This window comes from Hippocampus bargibanti, linkage group LG07, assembly GCF_051943395.1.
Source record: "Hippocampus bargibanti isolate YZ-2025 linkage group LG07, ASM5194339v1, whole genome shotgun sequence".
In the NCBI taxonomy this organism is placed as follows: domain Eukaryota; kingdom Metazoa; phylum Chordata; class Actinopteri; order Syngnathiformes; family Syngnathidae; genus Hippocampus; species Hippocampus bargibanti.
Genome location: NC_142740.1, coordinates 9965694 through 9985598, shown reverse-complemented (window position 1 = coordinate 9985598; position 19905 = coordinate 9965694). Strand labels below are relative to the sequence as shown.

At 47.0% G+C, this 19905-nt stretch overlaps 1 long non-coding RNA gene across 1 annotated transcript; it reads left to right on the top strand.

The window, feature by feature from the left end:
* Positions 1–2966: 2966 nt before the first annotated feature.
* Positions 2967–19537, top strand: LOC148895381 (uncharacterized). The gene is made up of 3 exons (XR_016115629.1): positions 2967–3487; positions 17516–17756; positions 18746–19537. It is a non-coding gene; the product is annotated as an uncharacterized LOC148895381 (long non-coding RNA).
* The last annotated feature ends 368 nt before the right edge of the window (positions 19538–19905 follow it).

Sequence of the window (19905 nt, the reverse complement as noted above, 5' to 3'; positions counted from 1 at the left end):
TTTATTTAGTACTATCATCCACAAAGTAATTAACATGACTTGCAATGTACCTGTAATTGACTTTACACAAATACCAATTACCGTATTTTCCATACTAGAATGCGTACCTAAAAGCCTTGAATTTTTTCAAAAGCTGACCTTGCAATGGTTCTGGTGGCCGGGGTTCAGGAGGGACATCACCCTCTTCGTGAAGGCCTGTCCGACCTGCGCCCGTGGGAAAGCCTCCCACCAGCCCCCGGCAGGACTCCTCCAGCCTCTACCGGTGCCGTCCAGATCCTAGTCCCACATCTCCATCGACTTCGTGATAGGCCTCCCCCCTCCCGTGGCAAGACGGTCGTCCTCACCGTAGTGGACCGATTCTCCAAGTCGGCCCACTTCGTCCCGTTAACCAGGATGCCGTCCGCCATCGAGACGGCTCAACTCCTGGTTAACCACGTCGTCCGTCTCCACGGGATTCCGACGAACATCGTGTCGGACCGGGGACCACAGTTCGTGTCCAAGGTATGGAAACGTTTCTGTCGGTCCCTAGGGGCGCCAGCGAGCCTGTCGTCGGGATACCACCCCCAGACCAACGGACAGACGGAGAGGAAGAACCAGGACCTGTAGGTGGCCCTCCGGTGCGTGTGGCTCCACAGCCCGGCGTCGTGGGCCCTACACCTACCCTGGGTGGAGTACGCCCACAACTCCCTGGTCTCCGCAGCCACAGGTCGGTCCCCATTCATGTCCGCCTGTGGCTATAAGCCGCCCTTGTTTCCCACCCAGGAGGGCCAGGTGGAGGTCCCGTCTATTGAACATCACCTCAGACGGGCCCACCGAGTCTGAAAGGAGACCAGGGACGCCCTGACACGCACCGCATCCCGGAACCAGAGGGTGGCGGACCGTCATCGGCGACAGGCACCCAGCTACCAGATCGGGCAGGAAGTTTGGCTGTCCACGAGGGACCTTCGGCTAGCAGGGTCTTCAGCCAAACTGGGCCCACGCTTCACGGGTCCCTTCCCCATCGAGGCCATCCTCAGCCTGGTCTCGGTGAGGCTCCGGCTGCCACCCACCATGCAGATCCACCCCGAATTCCACGTTTCCCTCCTCAAGCCAGTGGAAACCAGCTCCTTAGCCCCCACGCCAACCCCCCCCCCACCTCCCCGCCAGATGTTGGCCGACGGAACGGTCTACACCGTGCGGGAGATACTGGACTCCAGGCGCATGGGCAGGGGAGTGCTGTACCTGGTCGACTGGGAGGGCTATGGACCGGAGGAGCGACAGTGGGTCCCACGTGCCTGGATCCTCGACCCGTCTCTCATCCGGGTGTTCCATGTGGCTCACCCATCCAAACCTGGTGGGCCGCCAAGAGGCGTCCGTTGAGGGAGGGGGGGGGGCACTGTCACATCTCGTCGCCGTCCTGGGCGCGCCCCGCCCCTCCTGTCACCTCCTCCGCTGCTCCCTGGAGACGGCCCCTCCCATCATCACGCACCTTGGTTCCCACAGCTGTTTGTCATTCCCTTGATTGTGCCTTCTGACTATATTTGCCGATCGCACACTACAGTCTCCGTCGGAGTATTCTGAAAGCCACCCTTGCTACTACCGTGCCGTCAGGTCTGCCGTTATCTTTCATTACCTATTACCTCATCCTGCTGTCATCTTTGCATGCGTGTCTCAGTAAAGACTTTTGTTCATGAGAATCTGTCTCGCCGTGTATTTTGGATCCAACCTCCCCGCTTTCCTTTCGTCACTCGAGCCCTGCCCTCAAGCATCAAGTGACGTGACAGAGGAAAACGTGTTCACCATTCGCCTGTCTCCCATGTTGAAACAACCATGCTTGAAGTCTTATTTTCAAAGTCATTAAATGTCTCAACACTTTGGCCAGAATTATAAAAACAACCAACATATAAACTGAGAAATTTCATGGCAATCCAGACAAGTGCTAAATGAACCATTTAGACAGCACCGAAAAGCGAGCAACCACTCATATGATGGCAATGAGGTTAAAAATGGTTTGAAAGGGGAGTAAAAGAAGCTATTTTCATAAAACAGCAAAACCCTTCACTAAATCGCCATGGTGGGGTGAGGTTCAATTTGGATTGTTCGTACAACCGACATCTTAGGCAACATAGGCTTAGTTACGCAAATGAGGTGATACCAGATCAAATGGGGCAATCAGGCCAGTCGTAGACCCCATACTCAGGCAGGACAATAGAGGTAATCATCAGGACAATATAAGTAATCTGTGCCGCAGGGAGTACTCCTCTGGTCCCCCCAACCGGAGAGCAGGTACCAACCATAGCAAAGTCTGGCACAGACACATCTGGACAGTAGGGATATATATAGGGCCGAAAATACCACCAAAAGACTTTACTTAGCTGACGAAGCCTCTTGAATAAGAAACGAAACGTCCGACACCTTCAAAGAAGTACAGATGATGGCTGAAGAAACCTTTTCATCGATGGGCCACTCCTGTACAACCGAGAGCTTACACAGACGGAAGGTCTAGCAACGCATTTTCATGAAGATAAGCCAAGACTCGTGTTGGATGAAATTGTTATATTTCCAACATTAATATGGGATGGATTGATGATTATGCTTACAACCATGTCAATTGTAAAAATTCTGTATGACAGAGCATCTGCAAGACCAAGTCGAGAATGCACACTCTGGAAGAAACTAATGTAATTCCTTCATGTAAAATGTCACCTTTTTGGAAAGTAAAGTCAACAGACGATCACAGTTGACTATTTTGTTTCAAATCAAAGTGTATGAAGACATAATCATAAAACTATTCATTTCAAACGGTTTGAGACTAACTGTTGCACTTAGCTGCAAATAAGCAAATAGTTTATACAGAGTAAGTTTGATGACTCAATCTTGAATACCTCGGATGATGATTGACATCTTTCTTGTGATTCCTGGGCGAGTATGGCTTCTGATTTAATGTCTAAGGGGTGAAACATTTTATTTAGTACTATCATCCACAAAGTAATTAACATGACTTGCAATGTACCTGTAATTGACTTTACACAAATACCAATTACCGTATTTTCCATACTAGAATGCGTACCTAAAAGCCTTGAATTTTTTCAAAAGCTGACCTTGCGCCTTATAATCCGGTACGCCGTATATATGGATCAATATTGAGCCGCAACAGGTCTCGCAACTATGGTATGCAGCTGATATACAATGCCGTCAACAGAGCACTCTAAGCTAGACTGCGAACTGCGTGGGAGCGGTGGATGCAGAAGGCGAACACACGTTGACCAAGACGGGGAGACAGTGCCGGGCGACATACGCTACTATCTGCCAGTGAATAGTAAATGCCTTGGTAAGAAGGCAAGAATTGTCACTGAACTGCCAGACAACAACAGCGACACTGACTCCATGAAACATGACTTGGATGAGACGGAGCCGGCTGGGCGTGTTGGATGCCGCATTCGCCGAGCTGTTCAATTCGGACACGGAAGAATTCCAGGGATTCGTACATGAGGAATAAACTGATAAAGTGAGCTTTACGTGTTTCCTTTGTGTGTTTACAGTTCAACAACAAGAGTCGAGATGGTCTTCTTGTTTAGATCATACAAGTAGGATATTTATTTGCCGCTGCGCTCATCGTTGTACGAGAAGTCAAACACATATACATAAACTGGCTTTTATCGCTGTCAAGTCACGTGACTGGGTTGCCAGATCAGCTCAGTATTACAGCATTATACAAACTGAGGATACAATCTAACTTTCTTAACACCCCCACTTATACTCAGTTTGCTGTAATGTAAACCAAAATAAATAGAACAATGTGACCTCTTTCTTATACATTTCAGCTTTCAAAAACAATGGGTGTAAACTCTCAAATACAATTGTTTTTGCATATTGCTAGTCATCAATAATGAAATCACCGTCCCATATGATTTTGATCACCTTGTCATTCTTGACTCTTTGGCATGAATACAATAATCACCTGGGTTTTGCTTGTACTCATTATCAGGTAAATAATCATGTAAGACCTTGTTCCCGTCTCGGCCAGATTGTTTAAAACCGTAAAGTGATTTTTCTAATTTATAAACTACACCATCATCCTTTTCTTCATTTTCTAGAGCTGCTTTTTGAAGCATCACTCTTATACCTGTTAGATTGGCTGTTGGTGAAAATGTCTCTCCATAGTCTATGTTTTAAACCTGGCTCTTGCCCTTTGCTACAAATCGTGCTTTGTTTTTGTCTATGATATCTACATCACATTTAGTAGCATAAAGTGCGTAAGAATGAATGCCTCTCTGTGTCTTTGTGTTGTCATGTTATTTGTTATTTAGTTTTTTTTTTGTTCTTTTGACTTCAAGACGGCGCCGCGAGTGGCTGCCTTTCCAGCAGCTCCTGTGTTTTGCTTTCCTACTTTCATTTCTTTCATAACTTTGCTGCTGTGAAATGTAAATTTCTCCACTGCGAGACTAATAAAGGCAAATCCAATCCAATCCAATCCAATCCAATCCAATCCCCATTTACCCCCTACTGTTTTCTTGCCCGCAGGTAGGGTTGTTACAGTAAATGTATTGTTGTCATTTAATGACTGAATTTTCTCATCATTTTGCCCATTCTTGAAAATAAGTTGATCTCATTGCCTCTGCATATGTTTGCGGAACACCACACACAGCTCTGTAACAGTAGTCTACTGTGTGTGCCCCATCGTTATCGCTGTACTCAACCACAAAATCATCAAAGTGACTAGGTTTCTTTCTTTCCCTAGTAGGATACTTTCTATTTTCAGGTTCATCATTTGTGTCACACTTTGTCCTGTGAGGTTATGTTCATTTGTCCTAATCTCTGTGACTGCACTTTCGCGTGCATCCCTGTCTTGTATACATGACTCTTGGGCTCTCTTATTAGGCTTCTGAAAGACCTCACTAGTTTTAGGCCTTAATCTCATGCCATAATACGTGTTTTCATCTGTTTCATTTATCTGTGTCTCTTTCTCAATATGTAAATAGTACAACTTTCCATACACGTGTATACCATATTTTGTCCCACCTTTCGTAATCAGTGAATTTTTACCTTCTTTAAATATCACTGTTGCCCTGTTGGTAGTTGCCTTCTTTACAGACAAAATGTACTGGGGGTATGAAGGAATGTATAAAGCGTCTTTCAGCGTTGCTTTATGTCTTTGTCCTTTGATGTCTATCAAAGAGACCTCAGCATCTCCCCTTTCATGGGCGACTCCGCTGCATTGTGTGCCGTCCGCCAGCTCCACGCTGTGTCTTTCCGGTCTGAACGTGCTGTCGAAATTGTTGAACATGGCTTTGTGGCCTTTGATCCCACACTTGAAACACACGATGCTTGTGCTGGTCACGGGTGTTGGTTTTGGTGGTTTGTCATCCCCTCCGACCCTGTGTCTTCATCACACTGTCCCCTGACTCAGTGTTCAATTTCTCAGTTGCTTCAAAACTCCTTAGCTTAGTCTTGAAATCTGCAAACTTGATTTCATGCGCCACATGTATTGTAAATGGCTTGAAACTTACTGGTAGTCCATTTAATACCATGGCCACAAGTAGTCCATCTCCCAAAGATTCACCTGCATTTCAAAGTGCTGTGATGGCGGTTTCAGCTTTCATGATATAGTCTGTAACACTTTCAACATTCCTCTTTTGAAGCGACGTGAGCGTGGTGTATAGATTTATTATCCGTGGTTTTCCTTTCCCGGCATAATATTCTCTCAATATCTTCAAAGACTTTCTTCCATCATCAGGCGCATCTCTAATTTTTAGTGAGAGGCTCTTGTCATCAAGCATATTTATCAATTCGGCGTACGCATCTGCATTTTTCTCTCCATCCGTAGCCATTTCGGAACATTTCGGCTCGCTTAGCACGGTCTTCTTTACTCTCAATAAATTAAAATGTCCGAGCATTTTTGTTTCCCATATCTCGTACTTATCTTCATCTCCGTCGAATGCCAGTCGAAGGTGCCTGCTTGCCCTTCCTTGATCCATCTTGACCGCTGTTTTAGCCGGTTAGCGATAGCCTCGTTTGCTCACCGCTCTTTCAAGTCTGGATACACTCCTGGCTTCACTTTATCTCCCAAACGTCTCCTGGGCCCACAACCTGTTGAGGTCTTCAGCGCTTTCGCGATGCATTTGGGAGAATAAAGAGTCGAAATGGTCCTCTTGTTTAGATCATACAAGTAGGATATTTATTTGCCGCAGCACAGACAACAGCAACCGCTGCGCTCATCGTCGTACGAGAAGTCAACACATATACATAAACTGGCTTTTATCGCTGTCAAGTCACGTGATGTCGCGTAGTGGCTGGGTTGCCAGATCAACTCAGTATTACAGCATTATACGAACTGAGGATAAAATCTAACTTCCTTAAGAGTGAATATGGACATTCACGCGTGAACAACAGTTATTATGCTATTGCTTCAGAGTTACTATTGTTATTGTTATTGCTTTGCACTATTAAGAGTGCTAGTATATTGTGATTGTGTAACCGGCCTCAGGCCTAGGGGATACCTGGGTCGGTCCAAAGGCGTCACAGGCAGACAGCACTGTGAACGACGAGGAAAGACGACACGAGACAACCGTGTTAATCAGCTTCACACAACGGCATTTATGACCATTTACTCATCAAAACATCAATTCAGCAATTTCAATATCAGAATACATTCATGTGTAGATCTATACATTCAACATCTATATATTGTATATATCCTCCACATTCGCACATGCTTATGCACGTCTGCCCGCTCGTGCGTGTTGTACTGGGAACTACAATTGACATCCAAAAATCCAAATTCATCAAAGCCACAAAATATTCATCAAAGCCACAAAATATTCATCAAAGCCACAAAACAAGATTCATATATAGCATCGCCCCAGCAAGTCCCCAATTACTTTAACATCTTGAGAATGTCTAACACTTATTATTTTGAATACCTGTGAACGACGAGGAAAGACGACACGAGACAACCGTGTTAATCAGCTTCACACAACGGCATTTATGACAACTGCGCATGCGTGAGCTGAGCCTACATCGCCTTCCTCTGTTCCATTCACAGGCGCGTAGCGCCTTCTCCTGACTTGGTAGTCTAATCGACTAACATACAATAACAGAGGTCGTTTCCAATCCCCTACACTCTCCCCTGTTTTAAAAGATGTCCCCCAACATCTTCACTATACCAACAAGTAGTCAAGTACCAGTAGAAGCACAGTCATCTGTCTGGTCTCCGTAGGGTGGTGTCAATCATATTCAAATGCAACTACATTCAAGTCCATACCGTCGGGGTAGGGTAGCAATAGTGTTCAGGTCGCACTAGATAATGAGTCGTGGGGTAAGGCATGCAAGTATACAACACATTTGCCCCAGGTCTCCAGGCCTGGTATTACGGATGACCCAAGTGTTCATATGTGAATATCTCTCTGGGTCTTCGAGTACGAGTAGACCTTCGTGGCAGCGATTCCATTCCACTTTGTGACGCGGTGTCCGATTCCACCAACCCCGCCGGCGCTCCTGCATCACCCTCATTATCATCCATTACAAGTTGTTCCGGGATTCCCTCAGCAGGCAGGCTGTCGCTGGTGTTGGTATTGGTAATGATGCTGGTAATGATGCTGGTACGACCAATGGAAACGCTTCCTCTAGCTGCTGCCCATCCTCTGGTTCCGTAGTTTGTGCCTGGGGGTGGAATTCTGATGCCACAGCTCTTAAATTGTGCGGTTCAGGTTGAGACACCTGATGACTGCCTGTCTTCTTTGTATACACAGGTAACCGTCGGAGATTGTATGAACATCCCTCCTCTTCATCTGAATATCCAGACTCCGGCCCAACTGCTTCCCTGCTATAAGCCTGTCTGTCTAGCTGTTTTTTCTGTTTATTTGCCTGTCTGTCTAGCTGTTTTTTTCTATTTATTTGGCTGTTCAACTGGCAAATCATTGACAGACATTAGGAGATTACGGTGCAACACACGGGTAGTTTTGTCTCCGTTTTCTGCCTGAACCTTGTACACTGGTCCATCTCCCACTCTTTCAGTGACCCTGTGGACATTTTCCTCCCAGTAAGCCAGGTCCACCCCTCTCAGATAGGTTCCTTACAAGTACACGATCCCCTGGCTGGAGTGCAATGCCTTTAACACCACGGTCATAGTATTTCTTCCTTTTGTCAGAGCTCTTTTGACTGTTCTCGGAGGCAATTCTGTAAGCATCTTGCATTCGACAGGCCCACTTACGTGCATATTCCTGTCGGCTTTTTACTTCTTCGTCCGCTGTCAGACCAAAAACTAAGTCGATGGGCAACCGGGGAGACCTTCCATAGAGGAGGAAGAATGGTGAATAGCCAGTGGACTCATGTCTTGTACAGTTGTACGCATGAACTACATGAGGCAAATAGTCTTTCCACTCACCTTTCCTTTCTTCTTGGAGAGTGCGTAGCATCTGTAACAATGTTCTATTCAGACGTTCTACAGGGTTGCTCTGCGGATGGTATGGGGTGGTTCGGGAATGCGCAATGCCAGACAACTGTTGAAGCCGCTGGAATAGACTGTTTTCAAACTCCCGACCTTGATCATGATGTAGTCTCTCCGGATAAGCGAACCGTGGAATAAAATCACTAAAGATTTTCTCAGCAGTAACCTTGCCTGACTTATTCTTAGTCGGGTAGGCTTGTGCGAAACGAGTAAAGTGGTCTACCAGGACTAGAATATACTCATAGCCTCCTTTACTTGGCTCCAGACGGAGATAATCAATAGAAATGAGCTCAAATGGGGCACTAGTAGTGATGTTGCCCATGGGTGCTTTTTCCGGAATGGTGGGTCGTTTCTGTTTAATGCAGGAACACTGGCGAATGACGTAGTTTTCTATTTCGTGCTGCATGAATGGCCAATAGAACCTCTGCCTTGCAAGGTTGATCACCTTGTCAGCTCCGACATGACCCATGTCATCATGTAGGTGTTTAAGCACCGTCGACTTCAGCTTACTAGGGAGAACGAGCTGTTTCCATTTCCCTGCCTGTCTGTATAAAATTCCCTTGTCCAGTTTCAGTCTATTCCATTCGTGTACTAGTCTCCTTGCCTCTGGTCCCATTTGTCTTTTATCTTTGTCATTGGGGTTCCATCCCCTCCTCTTCAGTGTCATTACCTCAGAGATTGACGCATCCTCTTCCTGAGCAGCTCTGATACCATCTGGAGTGATAACGGGGACTGTCACCGGAAGAAAATCCTCACCATCAGAGGTGAGTTGCAACACCGCCATCCATGGCACATCCTCCTCAGCCACAGCCTTGTCCCCCTGCCATATGGTGGAAACCACGTCTGGGGGCAAAGTTTCAGTGTACTCCTCTGTGTGTCCCTCCAGCTTAACTGGATAACGCGACAATGTGTCGGCATCAGCATTCGCCTTGCCTGGCCTGTACTTTATTGTGAAGTGGAAATCCGCCAATTCACCCACCCAATCTAAGCATAACAAAATAAAAATGTCAACTGTATACTGTGCAAATGTAGATGTGCAAAAACCGTTCTATAAACAAGACTGTACATAGTGCAGAATCAAGAAATGCATTTAGATATATTGCAACAACCCATATTTACAAGTGTCCAGTTTTTTTTGTGTTTTTTTTTCACATGTGATCATTGGGAATTGTGAAGCCTGACAGCAGTCGGTAGGAACGAGCGGCGGTACCTCTCCTTCTTGCAGCGCGGGTGTAATAGTCTCTGGCTAAAGGAGCTACCCAGAGCTGTCAGGATGGGCAGGAGGGGGTGGGAGGGGCTGTCCGTCATAGCTTTTAGTTTAGCTAGCGTCCGTCTGTTGCCCACCTCCTCTAGAGAGTCCAGCGAGCAGCCCACGACAGAACTGGCCCGCTTGACAAAGCGCTCCAGTCTTTTTCTGTCCCGGGTGGTGATGCTGCCTGACCAGCAGACAATGCCATAGTGGATGGCTGATGCCACCACAGAGTCATAGAAAGTCTTTAGGAGTGACCCCTGAACTCCAAAAGACCTCAGTTTCCTGAGGAGGAAGAGGCGACTCTGTCCCTTTTTGATTAGGGCATCCGTGTTTGTTGTCCAGTCCAGTTTATTGTTGAGAGTAACACCCAGGTACTTGTAGGAGGTCACCCTCTCAATGTCCGAACCCTGGATGTTCAATGGTGCAGGTGAGGATTGTTTCCTGCAGAAGTCCACCACCAGCTCCTTGGTTTTCCCGGTGTTGATCTGGAGGTGATTCTGCTGGCACCAGTCCACAAAGTCCTTTGTCAGTCCCCTGTACTCCCTATCGTCTCCCTCTGTAATGAGGCCGACAATAGCTGAGTCGTCAGAGAACTTCTGAAGGTGGCAGGTTGGGGTGTTGTAATTGAAGTCCGAGGTGTAGAGGGTGAAGAGGAATGGAGCCAGGACTGATCCCTGCGGCGCTCCGGTGCTGCAGAGAAGCCTGCCCGACTCACAGTTCTTTACTCTCACGTACTGTGGCCTGTTTGTGAGGTAATCTGTAATCCAGGATGTGAGGTGATGGTCGACTCCGGCATGCTGCAGCTTGTCCCCCAGTAGACTTGGCTGGATGGTGTTGAAGGCACTGGAGAAATCGAAGAATGTGATCCTCACTGTGCTCCTAGCATTCTCCAGGTGCAGCAACGCCGTATGGAGGAGGTAGATGATGGCATCCTCCACACCGATGCTGGGCTGGTAGGCAAACTATAGCGGGTCCAGCGATGAGCTTGCCAGCGGTCGCAGGTGGGCGAGGACGAGTCTCTCCAGCGTCTTCATCAGGTGAGACGTCAGCGCCACCGGTCTGTAGCTGTTGAGCTCTTTGGGGTTGGCAATCTTGGGCACTGGGACCAGGCATGACGTTTTCCACAGCTGTGGAACTCTGCCCAGCTTCAGGCTCAGGTTGAACAAGTGCTGGACAATGACACACAGCTGGTCGGAGCAGGTCTTGAGGAGTCGGGAACTGATATCATCCGGACCTGCTGCCTTCCTCACCTGCATCCTCCTCAGTTGGTTCCTCACCTGCGCAGTTGTGACAGACAGGCAGGAACCAGGAGGCAGAGTGGCGGCTGAGGGTGTGGCAACGGTTGGGAGGGCAGATGTTGGTTGTGGAAAGCTGGTCGTGAGAGGGGGCAGGGAGGGTAAGGCCACAGTGAGAGTTGGTGCAGGTGCAGCTACAGGTGAAGTTGACGGTGGGACGGGGGCGGCTGGCGTCTTGTCAAACCGATTGAAAAAGCGGTTGAGTTCATCTGCCCAGTCCTTGTCTTTTTCGTTCAATGTCACTGGGCTTTTGTGGCCTGAGATGTTTTTCAGGCCCTTCCAGACACCAGCGACATTGCTGGCTTGCAGCTGCTTCTCCATTTTCATCCTGTAGGCCTTCTTCCCCTCTCTGATCTTCCTCCTCAGTTGTATCTGCACGGCCTTCAGTTCCTCTCTGTTGCCCGACACAAAAGCCCTTTTCTTCTCCTTCAGGAGGACTTTTATGACGGTGTTTTGTTCACAAAAGTTAATGTAGTCTGTGATGGTGTTGGTGAGTGAGTCAATGTCTTCCCCATGAATCTCAGTAAAGAGCTAGTGTTCCACATGGCTCAATTTTGGGACCAACGTTGTACTTTACTTTGGAGTCAACCAGTCGTCCATGAAACAGCTCCAGATCGTCCTGAATGCTGCTGCTCGCCTCTTGACTGATTCTCGTAAGAGGGAGCACATAACTCCTACTGTGGCATCCCTTCACTGGCTCCCTATACATTCTAGAGTTCTTTTGAAAATATTATTGTTTGTCTTCAAGTCTTTAAATGAATTTGCTCCTCCTTACCTGTCCGAGCTCATCCACCTCTACAACAACTTCCCAATGCCTCAGGTCTGCTGACCAGACATTATTGCATGGGGCAAAAGCTAATCGGAGGCTGACATGGTATCGAGCCTTTTCCGTTCCAGGGCCCACTCTCTGGAAGGACCTGCCACTGAACATTCGGCAAGCCAACTTGCTGCCAAGTAAATTAGCGTTCTGTCCAATATATTTGACGACTCTCACTATTTTTTGTCTGTGTAGCTCTCAGTCATACAGGAGTGGTCCATTGATGAAAAGGTTTCTTTCAAAGAAGTACAGATGACGGCTGAAGAAACCTTTTCATCAATCTCACTATTTTTGTTTTAATTACTTTTTCATCTATTTGTGAAGACAGGTTATTTCTGGCGTAAAAAGTCACGACTTTTCCAGAAACCCAAAAAATTTCCTCCATCCATTGTACAGGTAACATCCGACAACCAACCGGGTTCCGTTACGGCCAAACGGTCGTAAGTCCAAATGGTCGTAAGTCGAGACTCTGTGACTTGCAAATGATCTGATTCGGCCGCCACTGGGGCGGCGTGGGTCTGGGTCCCGGTCGCCGGTGTTCTACCGCTTGCCCTCTCCCCAGTCTTACCCCACTCTACGCGCCAACGCACGGCCCGACCATGCGGCCTGACCCCACGGCCCAACTCCGCGGCCCAACCCCGCGGCCGTCTGCGATGCCGACGCGCCCACCCGCCACCTTGCCCCAAAGCAGAACGAATTTGGCGGCGGTCCCGTACGCCCGAGCACCGACGCCCACCCGCCTTGGCTCTAGTCCTGGCCGCGCCTCGGCCGGCGTCGGTGGACACTCTCTCCGCCGATGCCATCACACGGTCGATCGCTTTGCGAGAGTGAAATGCTGATTGGCTGCCCAAAATTGTCATACACATTAAGCATTGCGGTGCCAGGCGTAGAATAAAAAATAAAATAGGGTCGTGAGTACGGGTGGTCATAAATCATTGTCAAAGAGACAAGCCAGTTTTACCACCTTAGAGTGGTAAATAATTTGGAACAAACACACACATGCAAGCACACACAAACAAACGCATGCACGCACACACACACGTGTAGAGTAACATTTTTAATGTAAAAGTAAATAAATTCATTAAATAATAAATTGATTAAATGTAACATTTTTCTGACAGTTTTCTGGCCGACGTCAGGAATACAGTTGACACTTTAAGCGGTTGACCTGAAGAATCCTAAAGGATTAGATTAATTCGGCAACCCAAACTGTATTCTGCCTCACCTAAAAGCACACCTGTGGTGGAGTACCACATAATGTAGGACATTTAGGTTAGTTATTTATTTATGTATTTATGTATTTATTTATTTTTAATGTAAACTGTAAAACTCATATTTTTGTATTGTACCATTAGTGCAGTAAAATAAATAGCCATTTGTAGAAACAATGACCATCAACTGGCGATCTTACCATGAGTTGTGCATTATCCTCCATTTTCATGACCAAATCAACAGATATCAAATCATGGTACCTGCACTTTCTGACATGACATCATGAAAGCTTTAATGTAATAAGTAAAAACATGACATCACTTTATAAAATCTCTCCATGGCACTTGTATTTCTTCTTCTTTTCCTTTCGGCTTTTCCCTTCAAGGGGTCGCCACAGCAAAATCAGTGGCCTCCATCTTTAGAGGTTTGATCCGCATGTTTGTTTAGGCCAAGCTTTTACGTCGGATGCCCTTCCTGACACAACCCTCAGTATTTATCCGGGCTTGGGACCGGCACACCGGGCAGGACCGGCAGACATATGTCCCATTGTGGCTACGGAACAAGCAACTCGCTCAGTAAAAGGTTCCCAAACACAAAATGGTAATCGGCACAGCAACATTCATGTGAAAGTATACATGGTCTTAGTGCCCGTCACAATACATTGATTATTACTAATCCTACTTACAATCGATAAAAGATACATCTGTTTTATATACATTGCATCTTGTATTTAACCATTGCAATTATTTGAGATAACAATAGTGTGAGGATTTTTTTCACTGCAGTTCAATTACATTTATATTTTGCTCAATCAAAATAGAAATAGAGTTACCTTGGCTTACCAACTTAATTGGTTCCCAGGAAGTGTGTGTAAGGCAAAAAATGTGTATTCCAAACAGTATTAATTTCCCATAGGAAACCATTCAAATGAGAATAATCCGTTCCCAGGTCCCCATAAAACATAATTTTTGATTAAATAAGCCTTAAAACTACACAATATATACAATAAAGGTTCTATGGTATTGTAATTAAAGAAATAAACGGTACTGTCGAATAAAGTTGTTTTATTTACTTTTGTGATAGTCGTTGATGGCTTGATGGAATAGATAGCTTTTTGCATAAAGTGTCTCAAGGAGCTCTGGGTTGTACATCTTAGAAGTAGTGATATTGCAACAGATGCAGGCAGACACACTACAAATGTCATTAATAGCTGGTTCCCTTGCTTGTCTACTCTTCAAATTGTACAGATGGCTTGTGCGGGTTATTTGTGGAGCCTGATTGATGATATATTTTAACCTTGCAGTCTTCACTGTCTTTGAACTATCAATAAAGTTGATACGAGTCCAAATTTCACTGTGTTTTCTATCCATTGTCTCACTCGCTCTCTGTCGTCTGCCTATCTATTAATATGTGCAGCTCTGTGTTTCTGTAACCCCCCCCCCCCATCCTCGACCATGCATCTTGATGAATCACGTGTGGCTTAAACCAAAGACTGAGTGCGGGGAACAGAGGGGGGCGAGGAAAGTCGGCTGCCATTTTCCAGCTCATTAGCGAACGACACATCACTCATTGTGGCGCTCCGTGTGTTTCCCGAAAAATAGTTTGTATGCCAAGATTATATTCTCGCGAATTTAACATTCGGAAAGCGAAAAGGTCGTAGGCTAAAGCGTTCGTAAGCCAAGGTATCATTGTAGTCTTGAAGCACTTTACATATGAAGTAGGTCTAAAGCTGCACTCATCACCACATAAACCAACTGGGCTTTCCACGAGCAAGCAGTGGATAACAAAGACAAGGAAAGCCCATCCATCCATCTTCTGTATTTCCCCCACAGGGGTCATGGGGCATAGCCGACCCCAGTTGTCTTCAGGTGGTAGGCAGGGTACACCCTGAACTGGTTGCCAGGGCACACTTAGACGAACTACCTTGCACGCTCACATTCCAAGGACAATTTAGAGTGGTGGTTCTCAACCTGGGTTTGATCAAACACCAAGGGTTCGACAGAGGGTTTGCCTTAGAGGTTAAGACACACCTAACTCAACATTAACATTATGTCATGGATGTGCCAGACGATCACGTTACATTGTAGATCTTGTGGTACTTTTAGATACAATGGCGAGCCAACCAAATATGATCATAGATAAAGGGCAGAGGAAAGCCGTTGTAGTGGATGTCTCGGTCCCAAGTGATGGAAACATTGAGAAACTAGAGCATTACCAAGGGCTCAGAGAGGAGCTGGAGAGAACCTGGAAGGTAAAGGTGACAGTCGTGCCAGTGGTGGTCGGAGCACTCGGGGCAGTGACCCCCAAAGCAGACGCTGGATTTGGTGCGGTAGTGCCTGCCTGAGGGGAGTAGTTGGAATAGGTGATGGGCAGAATGCGCAGGCTCCAGTTGGATTTTCCACACGCTTGTCTTAATTCTTGCAGTGTGCAAATCCTTGAGAGTGGGTAGGGAGGTGACAATTATTTTTTTCCACCGTCCTAACTTTGTTGAAGTCGGATTTTGTCCATTTTTGTGGCGGCCCCGAAAAAAACTGTGATACAAGACCACAGGATTGATTTGATGACTTCTTTTGCTTTAAGCTTTTCTCTTCAGGGGTCACCACAGCGAATCGGTGTCCTCCATTTTCAGAGGTTTGATTCGCATGTTTGTTTTGGCCAAGCTTTTATGTCGGCCACGCTTCTTCAGCAGGCTACATTGTCACAGCTGCATGAAGACAATACTGAAGAATGTTAATGACAGTATACAGTTTTTTTTTTCATTAAATATTTAAGTCATGGGTGTCCAAAGTCGTTCCTCAAGGGCCGCTGCCCTGCCTGTTTTCGAGCTCTCCCAGGAGCAACGCACCTGTTTCAAATCATCAGGACCGTTTTGCTGCTGTTCAAAGCTGGCTGATGAACTGATCATCTGAATCAGGTGTGTTGCAGCCGGGTCAGATGGAAAACAGGCAGGACAATGGCCCTCCAGGCCTGGAGCTGGACATGTTTGTGCTCAAATCTGCTGGGCATATGCAGGTAACATACGAGTCATAAGGCAAAAGGGTCGTAAGTCAAACGGTTGTAACACAAAATCAATTCGAAATGTTGAATAGAGACTCCGTGCTAAATGACTTGCAAACAATCTGATTCGAACGCCACGGTCTGGGTCGCGGGTCTGCGACCGGCAGCCTTCTCCCCAGCCTTACCCAATGCCCGACCCCGCTGTTGTCTGCGGCGCCGACGCGCACGTTTCCCCCTCCCCACCTCACCCTGAAGCAGAGCAAACTGTCATTGCGTCGGCGGCAAACTGTTAGATAGTACTGTTGTAATTATATATTTTTTAAAATATAGTCGACATGGTCATTGGTCATTTTATAAGTCACTGTCATGTTGAAAAAATTTGGGCATCTCTGTGATAGATGGTGTCATGAGGTTGTACTGTGGTAGTCATGTCATTCGTTGAGGTACGAGTTTATTAAAATAAAAGTTAATTTTTGGAATGAATCCAAATAGCAATCGAATAAAAAAACATACAGCTAATGTTTGTCATGTGTTAGAATGGCATGCTTTGTCCAGACAAATAAAGAACGACAGAATTATATTTCAAACTGGCGCTTCTTTTGCACAAGTTGGCCACTAGGGAGCAGTATAAGACGGACATACGTAAATTTTGCGTATGAAAACGCCCTACCTAGTGAGCTTAATCAACTTTGTCAAATGTGCTACATGTGCAACATATAGCACAGATGAAATGTATTTCCTCTGGGACAGAGAGCAGCTGCTGTATGATAAAACTGGCATCAAAAGAACAGTTAACATAATGTAATGCCCCTCAGCGTGACAAATGATGTGCAGAGTCGCTGGTATAGCGAGTCGGTCTTTTAATAACAAACTTAGCAGTTTTAACAAACAAACAGGAGCTGTTGTTACGCCACAACTCACGCGCAGACATTCCCTCAGGCACACTGCCCAACCCCCGTTGTCTGGTCATTCCTTCTCTCCGTGTGTGTCGTCACGCGACCCCAACAAGCCCAGCGCCCAAACATGCACTGAACGTTACACTACCCTCCCCTTTATGAAACCCTCGCCCCAAGGGTCAACAAAAAAAAAGTCCTCCAGTCGCTGTGGCCTTCGTCTGTGTCTCTGTGATTGACCTGGCTGTGGCTCGGTTCCCCCCTGCGCTGGCTGACTCGGGGCAAAACTGGAGGAGGGTGGGGAACCTGGGCTAACCACATTACCTGACGTGGACGAAGCAGACCCCGCCTCAAATACAGGAATACCGCTTCCCCGGTAGGGGGCCAACCTGTCCCGATGTAGGGCAACTTTCCTGCCCCTGGGGGCGACCGCCACCCGATAAACAACCTCCCCAACCCGCTCGAGTACCCAACAAGGGCCATCCCAGTGGCTGTGTAGTTTGGGGCAGCAGCCTTTTTTTCGTTTGGGCGTATACACCCAAAGTAGTTCCCCGGTCCGGAAGTCTTGCCCCTTGCTTCGCACGTCATAATTCCGCTTTTGCGTTCTCCGGCTTTCTCCAGCTGGCTCCGTGTGAATGCGTGCGCTGCCTCCAGCTGATCCTGCCGTCGACTGGAATTCTCCAGCCCCGGCTGGTCCTCTGGGCCGCCTGGTGGGTTTCCGAACGCCATTTCTGCCGGTGTCCGTATTTCCTGGACCAGCATCAGCAGAGCAGGGGTACAGCTGGTGGAACTCTGAACCGCTGACCGATAAGCCATCAGCACCAGTGGGATGTGCCTGTCCCAGTCACGTTGGTCTGTGGAGGTGAGGATGGCGAGCTGCTGTTGCATGGTGCGGTTGAATCGTTTCACAAGTCCATCACTCCGCGGATGCAAGGGAGTGGTGCGCGTCTTCTGCATGTCAAGGCATTCACACAGAGCAGCGAACACTCTGGACTCAAAATTTCTGCCTTGGTCACTGTGGATGATATCTGCAGTTCCAAACCGGCAGAACATGCCCTCCAGTAGCGCATCAGCCACTGTTTCCGCCTCTTGGTTTTGCAGTGCATATGCCTCTGGCCACTTGGTAAAATAGACCATCGCACACAGCACGTAGCGATTCCCTCTGTCTGTCACAGGGAAAGGGCCCATGATGTCCACAGCAACTCTCTCCATGGGCGCACCAACCATTTGTTGCTGAAGTGGTGCGTGCGATTGGGCTTGAGGTCCTGTTTAGGCCACGCACTCATCACAGCGCCGACAGAAGTCATCTACGTCCCGTCGGTGCTGCCCCCAATAGAACCCTTGGCGTAGCCGTTGGAGGGTCTTTGTGCTGCTTTGTGTCCCGAGCCTGTTCCCCCATGACATGCTATCAGCACCGTCTCTCTGAGAGCTCTTGGCACGACCACCTGCCATCTCTCTTCCACGGTGGCAGGTTCTTTCCAGACTCGCTGCAGCACGCCGTCCTTGATGCGTAACCCATCAAACTTGGGTAAAACCTGCCCACTAACGGCATTATTTTAACTCATAATTCAATTTTGATGAACCTTTTAAACATGTGACATTCCAGAAGTGATAGCTGAGACCAAAATAACATATTCACTATGCTAAATTTGTCTATCAATCCAAGTGTATCTGGTCAGCATTAATTCACATTTTTATGCCACAATGTGCTTTCAATTTCACCGGTGGACTAATAAAGGCTATTTGAGAAAGAACAAATTGAACTTTTTCCCTTAAAAACACGTTCTTGCAAATTATCAATGTTTAACATTTATAACAACTTGCTCTGTTCATTTTTTTCTCTTCAAACAGGCTGAACGCAGGATCTATTTGTCATGATCTGGTTGGCGACCATCGGGGGGGCGCTGTCGGCTCCTCCTACACCTGCACAGGTGCTGGTCGTCCCAATCAGTGGCGAACTGCCACGTTCGGATTGGCGACCAACGGGTAGCGACGTCAGCCCTGCCTGCAGCCTCGCAGGTGCTGGTCATTTTAATCAGTGACACTTAAAAGGACTCCCGCCACGACCATCCGGTGTCGGTTCATTGTTTGTTGCATGCTTTGTATGCATTGTGTATGCATTGTATGCTGTGCATGTGTTTGTTTAACCTTGGCGGCCTTTTAATCTTGGTTTTCTTTTGATACTTTTTTCTGTTCAAATGATTTTGATGTTTTACATTTGATAGAGTGTTTATGCACATTAGTAAACATATTACGTTATTTCATGTTTAGATTAAGTAAACATATGTTTTTTCATATTTAGCTTAGTATATATTATGAATTGTGCACGTTTAATTTCAGTCTAATTTAGTTAAATAAAACTATCAGTCTTATTAGTTCAATAGTCGTTGGAAAGAGTCAACGGCTCCAACTCCAGTCTGAGACCCGCCCAACGCTGAGTTGTTCGTAACCGATTGGACGGGAAAGGTCGACTTGTCCGCAACTGATTGGACAACAGATCGCCTCTGTGTATGTTTACAAACTTGTCAGAGCGGGAGCTCGGTCTCTTTGTCTCTTTGTTCTTTTTGCTCGTGTGCTCATGTCTTCGTCCCACCGAGACGAGAAGTGCTTTTTCTGTCTCATTAGAATAAAGTAGTTTTTTGTTCACCATCTATCGTACTTGCTGATATTTTTATCAAGTGAACTCCCGACAATACCGAATCAGGAAAGACAGACAAGAAGTTTTAATCGAACATTAATTGGTGCCGACAAACCCATGCCAGTCTACCAGCCTGGACTTCTGAGTAGTGCCACCAGCCTGCGTCTTTCAACGGGAGACGGGTACTTCCCGGTGGTCTGCTCGTTAAGGGATTTCAACGGGCGAGAGTGGACGAAAGTCGTTCCTTCACTGGACCTGCCTCTTGACTGTCGCAGTGAGAGCGGAGAACCCCCTCTTCGCTATAGCTTCTTGTGACTTTTTTTTCACGAGAGGAACGGAAAAGAATCACTTCTTTTTCTTGTGGCGGCAAGGC